Source organism: Lacerta agilis, chromosome 2 (genome assembly GCF_009819535.1).
Source record: "Lacerta agilis isolate rLacAgi1 chromosome 2, rLacAgi1.pri, whole genome shotgun sequence".
NCBI lineage: Eukaryota > Metazoa > Chordata > Lepidosauria > Squamata > Lacertidae > Lacerta > Lacerta agilis.
The window spans coordinates 90,589,948-90,601,807 of record NC_046313.1 but is presented as its reverse complement, the minus strand read 5'-3'; positions in this window follow the sequence as shown (position 1 = coordinate 90,601,807).

Sequence of the window (11,860 nt, the reverse complement as noted above, 5' to 3'; positions counted from 1 at the left end):
TGTTGCTCCTCCGAGCGACAGAGTACACCCTAGGTCTAATCTTTGGTAGACTGAGGAGAAAACCCTTCCCTGAGACACTGGAGAGCCACTGCTGGCTGGTGTTGACAGTGCTGAGAAGACGGGCCAATGGTATGACTCGGTATAAGGCACTTCCTGTATTCCTATGAACTGGGCTTAGAAACACACACCCTACTCTCTAGTTCCGCTGGAAGACAAGCAAACAGCACCATCCCATCAGGTGGAGATAGGCCTTTAAAATAAATAAATCAGCACTTGTGGAAAAGCAAGTCCTCTTGTTGCTTCCAAAAGAAACAAGCGAGAATAAAGGCTCTTTTGATTAACCCTTAAAAGGTTGCGCCATGGGGAAATAAAGGATTAAAGATAGACAGCAGTCACTTAGCATTTCCTTATTCTGGTATCATTACCTTCCAGTTCCCAGTATTTTACAGTCTCTTGTGATTCTATAGAAGAACAGTAAATACAGCCCTTATCAGTACCTTCCACCCTTTCCTTATTTACATACCCATTGAAGTACGGTATTGAAGCTATACTTGGAGATGTTATTTTATGTAAAAACTTCCCTTCTTGTGTGTTCCGTAGCAAACAGCGCCATATTCTCTCGTGACCTTGTAATACTATTCTTTGATTTGCTTTCACATATTGTTCTGACATAGTTGGGAAGGAAGCTTTGAAAATGTTTCCATAACTTACACACACGCATTTCCTGCACCGATGCAACTTTGTTTTCTGGCTATGTCCATAAAGAATGAATGGCAGATGTCAGGCATCATCACCAGGATCAAGATGACAAACGTCAGTTTTTAGATTGACGGTGAATTCTTTCCTCCAAATCCAGCAAAAAATTTCAAGCGCTTAAATCTTGCTTTACCATCCATATTGAGCACTGGGGGTTCAGGTTTAATGCTTCAGAGAATGCTATGCTGAAATGAAAATAAAAAGCTTTACAGGGTTGTTGTTTTTCCTTAAATAAACATTGTTATAATATTAAAATGCAAAAAGGCTTACCTCTAAGTTGTTTTTTAAGTGCCCTATTCGGCAAACAACAACAACAACAACCAAGACCCAGTGCCCCATACAATTATGACAATCCTAGGAGAATCCATCGAGCCTTTGGAGTGTGTGCAACTGCTTAAGCATAACCACTGTGATTTCTCATTTGGGTTTATGTTGCAACAGGAATTTTCTAAGAGTGGATCTGCAAACAAAAATTGGATTAATATTTTTTTGAACAGGGAGATCCCTTAGAAGCCCTACAGCATGTACAAAATGCATCATGCAACAAGTATCTGGACGGGGGGTGGGGGCAGAATAAGAGACAGCACATTCAGGACCATTTCACACATTACATAGCAACAATGCAGATTTGACTTTCAGTACTTGTTACAATATATATGTTTTTGGGCATCTACTTTTTTTGAGACCCAGCACTGTCTGCCATACCTAGTTTAGCTGGCCAGTCAAAGCCGTTCCTGGATGTGGCCACTGACACACACTGACAGCTTCTAGGAACCACAGATGAGAGCAGAGTGGGAGCCAAAGGTGGGCAAACAACCCTAGAAGGGGCAAAATGTGTCCCCCACCAGAGGTTACTACCCCTCCCCTAACACCCCATACACTCATCTATGGGAGCAAAACTAAATGAGTTGGTTAACTCCTTTCATTGGCTTTGTCTTCACCTACAACCTGCTGTTGGCCACTCTGCTTTCCATCCTACCAGTTCCAATGGGCACCTTCCACCACTGCCATTCCCCATAGTATTGCTATAAGTCATGTGTGTGGCTCCTAGAAGCTGCCACTCCCTGGGAAATGTCTTTGACTGGCCAGCTAAACCAGGTGAAGATGGGTCTCAAACCCTTGGTGAGTTAGCATGTCAAGACAGGCTCTGGCAGATTTATCGGACGAGACCAATAATGGGTCAAATGGCCAAGAAGGCATTTTCTGTTAAATTTTCAGGCACAGACTCCAACAAAACAGAATGGCTTACCAAACTAATAGAATATCAAAATGTGACCAAGACAATGGAAATATTGAAGGGGTACCAAAAGACAAGGTAGAGAAGGAATGGAGGTAGAAAAGATGGAGGGCACAAGGAGAAGGGGACGACAGAGGATGAGATGGTTGGACAGTGTTCTTGAAGCTACTAACATGAGTTTGGCCAAACTGTGAGAGGCAGTGAAGGATAGGCGTGCCTGGCGTGCTCTGGTCCATGGGGTCACGAAGAGTCAGACACAACTGAACGACTGAACAACAACAACCAAAAGACCAGGTAGACAAGGAATGGAGAGCCTTCAATGGATATATACAAAATTACATTGAAAAGCCTGAACTTCTATCAGAATGAAACAAGTACCGTGATAGATATAAGTAAGAAGGAGAAAAGAAGGAATGAACAAAAGTAGATTATGAATATTAGGAAAAATAGTAAACAAAAAGGAATAATGGAAAACAGAAGATATTATAGCTGAGAGGATTGGAAGTAGAGCACTGGGTGAGGTGGGGTTGTGGTGAAGGGGTGATGGAGGTGAAAGGTGGTGGAGGGGTAAGAAAATACACAGGAGAGTGATTATGGTTGTATATGAATGTTTTTTTATTTAATGTACAGTGGTGCCCCGCTAGACGAATGCCTCGCTAGACGAAAAAACTCACTAGACGAATGGCATTCGTCCAGCGGAAGCTGCCCCGCAAGACGAAAAAGTCAATGGGGCTGCCTCACAGACGAAATTTTATATATATTTTTAGCGCGAAAACCTCCGCGCTGCATTGCCGCTTCGCTAGACGAAAAATTCGCTCTACGAAGACACTCGGAGAATGAATTATTTTCGTCTAGCGGGGCACCACTGTATGAGAGAATGCATGCAAATGTATGAATGTATGTTTGTAAATGTTTGTTTATATAACTTAACAAAAAACACAAAAGAAGGCATTTCTGCATATGTTATATAGTGAAGTGAGGGGCAGATGGGGCTCGTCAACCTGGGGAGGTAGCCCATCTTGGAGAAGGAAAACTCTTATCCTAAACTTCAGCTTCCTTGTGCGATATCTTTGGGAGAAGAAATGGCTAAGGAGGAAACACTACACAAATCTGGAGTGGATTCCCTAAGATGGTTGGTTGGTGTCTTGTACGCTACTTCTGGCTACTCGTGAAGCCAAGCTGGTGCCAAACACATTGCTCTACTTTCCTTTGGAAAGTCAAGAGGGGGGTATTATTTTTTGAGCAGCTCATGACTTCTATACACACTGCCCAGCCTTGTGCCCTGGAGAGGTGCTGCGAATGCAATGGTTTTACTTCACCCCGAGAGCTGCATTTCATTGCCTCAAGAGCCAGTCAGGTACGAACAACAAACTTGTTCAAATACATTTTTTGCAGCGTTTTTTTTCCCCATTGTTTCGTTACACAAGCTGTATATACTCCAGGGTGTTAACATGCACATGGGTCACACACATCCGTTTTCTATGTGTGCTTTTGTGCACCTCTGTCCATACGTGACAGCTTTCAGTTTCAATCTATCTGTGGTTTCCATCCACACTAGTGGGCAGTGCTTGGTGAGATGTATTTGTACTGTGTATGTGGTTGTATTTGAAATTTTGCACAGAAAATTGGAGAAATGCTATATTTTATTTCCGTTGGAGCTTTTTGCCAAATATACACCTCCGCATGCTTGTGTCCTGTGGTTTATGCACCTCATCGAAACAGATGCTTTCCACACATAAATTAAAGCCTGGCTTTATTGCCACTCATCTTTTTTTTGACATTATTGGCCTTGTCATGGGCCTGGAATATTGGTTTTTACGATGCCCACTAAATCCCTCTCAGTTGTTTGCTACACACAACTTCAACTTAATAGCTTTGTCATCAATAACTGCCTGTTTTAATAGAACAAGAATTCTCATAATCTGCATCTGGAAAGCTAATTTCCAAAGCTGTTAAGGGCAGTGGGGGGAAAAAGCAACTCCCTTTTAAGTACATCCACTTCTTTGAAAAATATCAGTCTAAAGGTCCGGAAATTTTGAAGATGGTTTCAAGAAAAATGTTGTTTGTCTCCTAATTGGAGGTTATTTTTTGTGTTGGTTTTTTCCCTTAACAAATGTATGCTTAATAATATACCAAGGACACAATGCAGAACCTGTTCCAGTTCAATTTCATTCTTCCAAGTATATTTGCACAAGATTTAGCAAACCACAGCCATCCTTTGATAAGAGTGGCTCTGATGCAGCAATCTCCATTTTGAAGAATGCTTTTGTAATGAAACAGAGGTTTTCCATCCTGAAAGATTTGGACTTTAGACAAGGCCGGATTTGTGACCTATCAAGTTGAACACAGCATACCAACTATGTACTGTGATCTAGCAGGTGTTTTGCAAGGATAAAGAAGGGATAGAAACATAGGCCACAACTTCATTGTGAAATAACAATTAAAATTCCACAAAACATTACAAGTAACGAAATGCAGCAGTAAAGGCTGGTGAAGGAGGAGAGCACCTTAATATCCCTAATCCCCTAGGACCTCACATGTGTGTCCTGCAAGATGGTAAGCAGATACCATCCTAAAATGAGGCTGCCAGTGGTCATTATGGCAAGCTGCCATCCCATGGAGTGCCAGCCTGATAGCTGCAACACAGACCAAGCGATCAGGCCACATGGTCCTCTGCTCACGTTTACCCACAGCTCCTCAGGCAGCCATCTTAACTCCCCTACCAGAGGCCAGATGGTATCAGCCATCCTATTTGAGCTTTAAGGTTACCATATTTCAAAAAGTAAAATTCCTGATACCCGCAAAGTAGGAAGACCCCAAAATTGTTGGGCTTTTTTTGAGGGTGGGGGGAACAAACCCTAATTACCGGTATTAATTATTGAGCTTTTTGGGGAAACTTCCCCACAAATAGTGATTTTAAGCTTTTGGAGCTGTTTTGAGCCATATATCTGGGTTTTCTCTGACATTCAGCAAAAATCCCCCTGATGCCATTTTACACCAGAAAAATTGGGTCCTCCCTCAAAGAGGGCACGTGTTGTGGTGAGACCTGGAGACCGATCCCCTGTGTTGTGGGTAGGTAAGATTGGTCAGCCGCAACACCCAATTGGTAGGTCCCTTGTTGCTGGGTTCAATCTGGCCAATGGGGTGCAGTCCAAACAGATCGAGGGACCTATAAATACCCATGCACGTGACCCAGAGCTTCCTCTTTTGGTGCGTGCATTCAGAACACCTGCCCACCTCTCCCTACTTTTGTGCTTGACCTTGCTATGCCGTTGTGTGCCATCTGTTGTTGGGATAGGGGCATGGCAGGAATTTTCCCCACTTGGCTGATTGGCTGTTGCCATTTGGGTTTCGCCTGCTGTGTAGCAAATCGTCATGACTTGTAAGGTTGCAGATTGGCACTGGTTCAGGTGATAGGGATGGAAGAATGCTTTCACCATCCCTATGTGAAGGGCATTCCGTTAAAGGAATCCAGGGACTCAAATGGTTTGGTCAACCCCTGAGAGGGGGTTGTGCCCGTGCCTGAGTCCAGAGGGACATTTGGGTGGCGGACAGTTGCGGCCTAAATTCTGCAAAAAGCCAAACTAAAATTTGAGTTAAGTGTGAATTTATTTAGGGGGGAGGTCTCTGGGTCTGAACACGCAACTAGGACATGACAGGAATTGTCCTGATGCATGGCATGCCTACTTTAACCTGGTTTAACCTCCACTATCAGACCATCTGATAGAGTTGTGACTAGAAGAAACATTAGGCATGTTGTTGTTGTTTAGTTGTTTAGGTCGTGTCCGACTCTTCCTGACTCCATGGACCAGAGCACGCCAGGCACTCCTGTCTTTCACTGCTTCCTGCAGTTTGGTCAAACTCATGCTGGTAGCTTCGAGAACACTGTCCAACCATCTCGTCCTCTGTTGTCCCTTCTCCTTGTGCCCTCAATCTTTCCCAACATCAGGGTCTTTTCCAGGGAGTCTTCTCTTCTCATGAGGTGGCCAAAGTATTGGAGCCTCAGCTTCAGGATCTGTCCTTCCAGTGAGCACTCAGGGCTGATTTCCTTAAGAATGGATAGGTTTGATCTTCTTGCAGTCCATGGGACCCTCAAGAGTCTCCTCCAGCACCATAATTCAAAACCCTAACTTAAAGCCCCCGGGAAGGTGTTAAAGGTTTATCCTGTTAGCCAATCTGAGGGTGTGCCCAAAAATATCTTTCTTGGGTCCACACAGCATTAAGGAGTCAGGGCTGAAGATTCGCACACCACAGGAGTGGTGGGCAGGTGCATGACATGCCTATGCCAAGTGCTAAACTATAAACACCAGGAAGGATGTTATATGTAAGCCTTCAGCTTTTAGAATCCTCCAATCCCTGAGTTATCCCTTTTCCGCAAACACATGTGGGCCTCCAAATGGTTGTGTTCACTCTCTTTCAGTATTGCAAATTGTTGCCTACCTGGCAACAAGTACTCAGGTAAATCCCCCTCCCTTTTTCAGCAAGCAGGCAAAGGAATAAGTTTACCAAATTCCCAGTGAACCTCCGTACATAGCTGATGCATTAGTTCTATGGGTAACAACTGTGCAGACTTAATTAAGGTGGTATTCAACTAATAGCCCTGTTTAAACTGATAATCTTTAATCCTAGGCATTAATTTTAGTGGGTCTACTCTGAGGAACACCACTCTTAACTTACAAGACCCATCTCTTTATAAAAGCTGTATCTCCTAGTTTGTAATGCTTGCATCAAATCTGTATTACAGTTCCATAATTCTTCTTGGGCACAAATTATTGTAAACCTGAGAAGAATTTTCCACCCACCCATGTTCCCCTAAGCCTCATTCCACCAACCTACTTTCCTGCCAGGCCCCCTGGAGAGCTTCTGCTAGTCAGAGTAGACAATATTGAGCTAGAGGGACCACTGGTCTGTTTCAGTATAAGGCAGCTTGCTATGTAACTTTCTCAGGCTGCTGGTGGCTGTGTCCCATTCAGTGCACAAATCAGCTATACTGCCCACACCACTATTTCCAGGCTACAGCAGGCATGGTTTGGTGTGTTTCTCAGGGGGTTCCCAAGGAATGCAAATCGGGCACCCTTTGCCTTGCTCTGCAAAAATACGCTACAAAATTGAAACACAAAACAGAACAGCTCAATACATTGCTATCAGATGAAGTCAAATAACTATGTATTCTAGAGAGAGAGAGAGAGAGAGAGAGAGAGAGAGAGAGAGAGAGAGAGAGAGACTGTATTTTTGAAGTGCCCTGAAATCTAAACTTTTCTGAAGACATTTGGTGAAGTTTTGTTTAACAGTGCTGCAAACTTCAATTGCTTCTATTATGATTTGAACAATGACTGTGGAAGCAGAACATCACAGATGCTTGATCCTATTAGCTGTAATCACTCTGGTGTCTCAGCTGGCATGTGGTCCAATTCTGGGCAGTAATAAAATGAAAGCACAATTCATTTAACTCATCATTTTCCAAGGCAGCTTGAGCTTTAACTGAGAACTGTAGCTAGACTAGCTTGGGAATGAACAGTGAATCATGCAAAGTAATGACCATATCCACATTATAAGTTGTGCGATGCCAGACAGTATAACTTGACTTAATCAATTGGATTCTGATTTATGGCGGATACCTTACATTGTGGGCACTGAGTTCATAGAATCATAGAATTGTAGAGATGGAGATGACCACAAGAGTCATAAAGTCCAACCCCCATGCAATGTAGGAATCTTTTGCCCAATGTGGAGCTTGAACCCAGGACCTTGAGAGTCTCATGCTCTACCAACTGAGACTCAAAGACAACTCACTTCAAAATGGAGATTTTGCAACCCAATACCTTTCACATGATCTTGGGTTACAACACTCACATGTTAGCTACCAGAGAAACCACAATCAGAGCTCAAAGTGCTCTCATTTGCTTGAATATAGCCCCATGGAAGCTCCATGTTAAACCTCCTGTAATATACCTTTAGCCATTTTTCATTTCTGTGTCAATTAAACCATTATACTTAACATCTGGTTGGCCATTGTGAGTACAGGATGCAGCACTAGATGGGACTTTGGCCTAATCTTATGTTCTTTTGGTATAGCTCCAGTTGCACATAGTTTTCTTGTTAATATTCCTCTTTGCAGTTGCTGTTATGTGTGTAGCTGAGGAGAGACCACAGCTGCCTGTCTAAACTATCCTTGAGCCAATTTGCTACAGCTCTATAAGAGAAAGCAATAAAGGGCACTTTCTACGACATACCTAAAAATGTCCCCAACGCTAAGATTATTGTACTATAAAAAATGAAGATCTAAAAGAAACAGCAAATACTGAGTCTTTCTTATAATGCCAGATTGAGATATGAGGCAAACATTATAAACTCGATCTTCAATGAACACCTTGTAGACTTGTTTAACTTCCATTGTTTTGTAATTTATTGTGTTTGGGTCATTGCTGTTATTGCAATTTCTTATTTTTTCTCTGGGATTTGCTTTTATTCTGTTCATAAAAATATTCTAGAATGAGGGACATCTTCACTAGAAATTGCCTATCCCTGGCGATTCTCTGTCAGCCATGTTTTCATTGTCTAAACTGACGATGGAAGGCTCCTTTCGTTGACCTATCTTCTTCCTATTTACTCAGCTGCTAATTTTATTATTCCCTTTAGTGCCTTGGGATACACTGCGTGAAGGACATGACAAAAGTATGATTTTGATTGATTATTTACAAATTTGCATAATCTCCCATAATGCAAATGAGTAACATTTTGATTGGGGATAATAGATGTTAAGCACATTATGCAAGGCTGATTTTGTTGTTGAAGAAAAATTGATTGTAAAAGTAATTTACAGTCTGCTAAAATAAAAAATGGAATTGTTGTCGCTTTCCCAATTAAATGGTATGCTTAGCTTACCATGTTGCAAGAAGCTGGAATGAGGCATGAAAATGAAGTGTAACCCGGTGCTCTGCCTTAAAACCCTTTAGAGACTAGTCTGAAGGAGCTGAATGCTTTAAAAAAAACAAACAAAAAACACCATGATGTGCAGTTGGCACAATTCATTTTAACTAACACTGAAACTAATTTCACTCCCCCCTTTTTTGGGGGGGTCATTGTCTTCCACAAAAGGAAGAAAGGAAATTCTGCCCATTTTGGGGGGGGGGTGATATATGTCTGGAATTTCCTGGTCATGCCCGGGATCTGGTTGTTGGGAACTGTCTGGGCGGGAATCCCTTTAATGTCTAGGAAAATCCAGATGTATGGCAACCCATATTGGGGTGGGGAACATGGCTTACTTTACCTAAACAAGATGGCAAGATTTCCCCACCCACAACTGCAACCTTTTCAGTGAATGCCTGCTACTAAAACTACTGCAGTGTGTTGTCCGAAGAACTTTGTGGAATAGGATCCTTAAAAATGGCAGTACAATCCAGGCGCCATACAAATGTCTGTAACTTGATTATTTGCTTTTATACAGAACTTCAGTGTGGATCTTAGTGAAGGCCTGCAGCAGGGTTTCTGTTGGAAACAGGAGGAAGAAAGGAGATAGGGAGCCTCGAGCTGGGAGTGGTTGTAAAAGGGGGAAGAGCTAATTGTGCCTGAATTCGACACCAGCATCTCACATCTTTGTAATGTTTTATTACAGAGTCAATCAGTTCACGGAACTTGGATGTTGGCATCTCGAAATAATGCCTCCGGTATTTACCACAGTTATTTTGTTCATTGCAAAAGTGTTCTACTGATGGGGGCATATTAAATCGGCAGTGGGAGATAATATTGGGTTTTATGTAAGCATTATTGAATTCAGCTCTCTTTTTAGCCTGGCTATATCTTCATTTGCATTTCCTTTAATTTGAATCTCATTGAGCCTAATTTAAAAACAAAAAACAACAAAAAAAAAAACAAAAAAAAACCCCAAACCAGCCTTTTGTAAAAACCTTAATATGTTGATTATCTTCTCGCTAAGAAAACAGAGACTGAAATATTTGTTTGCTAAATCACAATGTAATCACTAGATACAAGGCTATATTTTGATTGTAACAGTGGAACGATTTTCTGTTTAGTGGTGCTCATATACAATCCATTTCCCTCTGTTTTGATGAACTCAAACAAACTGGATCAAATTAGTACCATCATTTTGTGCTGGCATTTCCCTCTTTGCATTCCTCTTATTTGCTATTAGTCAGTGGCAATTCTTTTGGAACTGTGTTCTCATAACTCTGGATTTTCTTATCTAAAGCTTTGCGTTATGAAGATCAAGAATGGCAGCCTTCAAGACAAGCTGTCCTCCAGAACAAAACTTCCCCTTCAACACACAGCTGTAGGAGAGTTTTGGATGTGTTCTCAACCAGACCTTCTGTTCACATGGGCCAACAAGGCCCAGCATGCCTTGCCACCATGAAAGGAGAATACCCTAAAATATTGTAATAGGTTTGAGGGGGTTGGTCTGGATTATACTCTGGGTACCTTCCAATCCTGTTTAGTATCTAATAGAAGAGACTGCTGAATCAGCTAGAGCAGTTCCTTTATTAAGGTTGGCCAGTTAAGTACCACTATTCACCATATCCAAAGAGGTTGCTCTGCTGCCAAAAAGATGAATGGATGGGCCCTTTCCCACCGCAACTGGCTAGATGCCACATCATCCTAGGATGGAGAACACTAGGCCAAGGAGGGATATGTATGCGAGAGATGTATGTATAAGTTGGCTAATGCTGGAAGCTGGAGGGACAGAGGCATGCTAATGACAGACCCAAAGCTATGAGTAGGTGTTTCTCTGGAGGCCTAATAGGGACGCAAGATCTGTTGGTGTGTAAATGCTGTGAGCCACGGACATTGAAGCTGCATGGCACTGGGCAAGGCCCCCTCCCGACAACGCTCATGTGATGGCACAGGCATGTGCCACACCACTGTTTCTCCCAATCTTTGGCCCAAGGCAGTGCTTCTGTACCTCAGCTAACTCAGGTTTGGTTCAAAAATGCACCTCCATCACTTGAAGACAGCTACCTAATATGATGATTTCTCTGTGTGTATGGGTTGCCATAGATCATAGAGAGAGCTGTCGTATATCCTCACATCATATCCATTGCTTTTCAATGTCGTCAGTTCACACAGTTGTATTAACCAATTTTAACCATCCTTTAAGGATTCACAACCAGGACAGATAAAGCAACAGTCTAATTCATCTTGGTGATTGTAGCTATTGTGGAATTATTCATACAGATAATTTGAAAGTGTGATTTGGAGCATGCAACCTACAACAGCAAAACAAAAGGGGCCAAGAACATTTAATATGAAAGTCAGATATTTTTTTTGCAAACTCCCACTTTGTTTTTGAGGCGATGGTTTCATGTCTCGCTGTCATCGGAGCATTCCAATAAATCATCCCAAAGCTTTGAGTTTACATTTTGACACTGTCAAATATCTTATTATTAATCATGAAATATCACCTTTTGAAACAATGTAGCATGAAATAAGCAATTGCTTACTGCAGCACGAAAATAAAACCCGGAGCTGTGCATTGTGAATTGCCAGCCTGTCAGTTTGGTGTTATTTAATATTTAATGTTGAGCACTGTCCAATGTCAGCTGGAATTCCTGAGTGCAGAACAGCGATGCATCAAGTTGAAAACTTTATTCCAGGTCTCGTACTGCATCTTGTCTTTCCAGGGAAAAGTAAAAAAACAAAAAACAAAAATCCTACCCAAAACAAGAATATACTGTATACATATATAGAACTATAGATGCACCTACATCTCTCCCTCTAATCCCCAAATACATTATCTCTAATTGACATGGGGCAATATTAGATTATATGAAAACACAATTTTTGCCCTTTGAATTTCCATGGTGAGGAGGTCAGAGCTCCTTTTATTTCCCCGTCAGAACTGGCTCAGTGAGA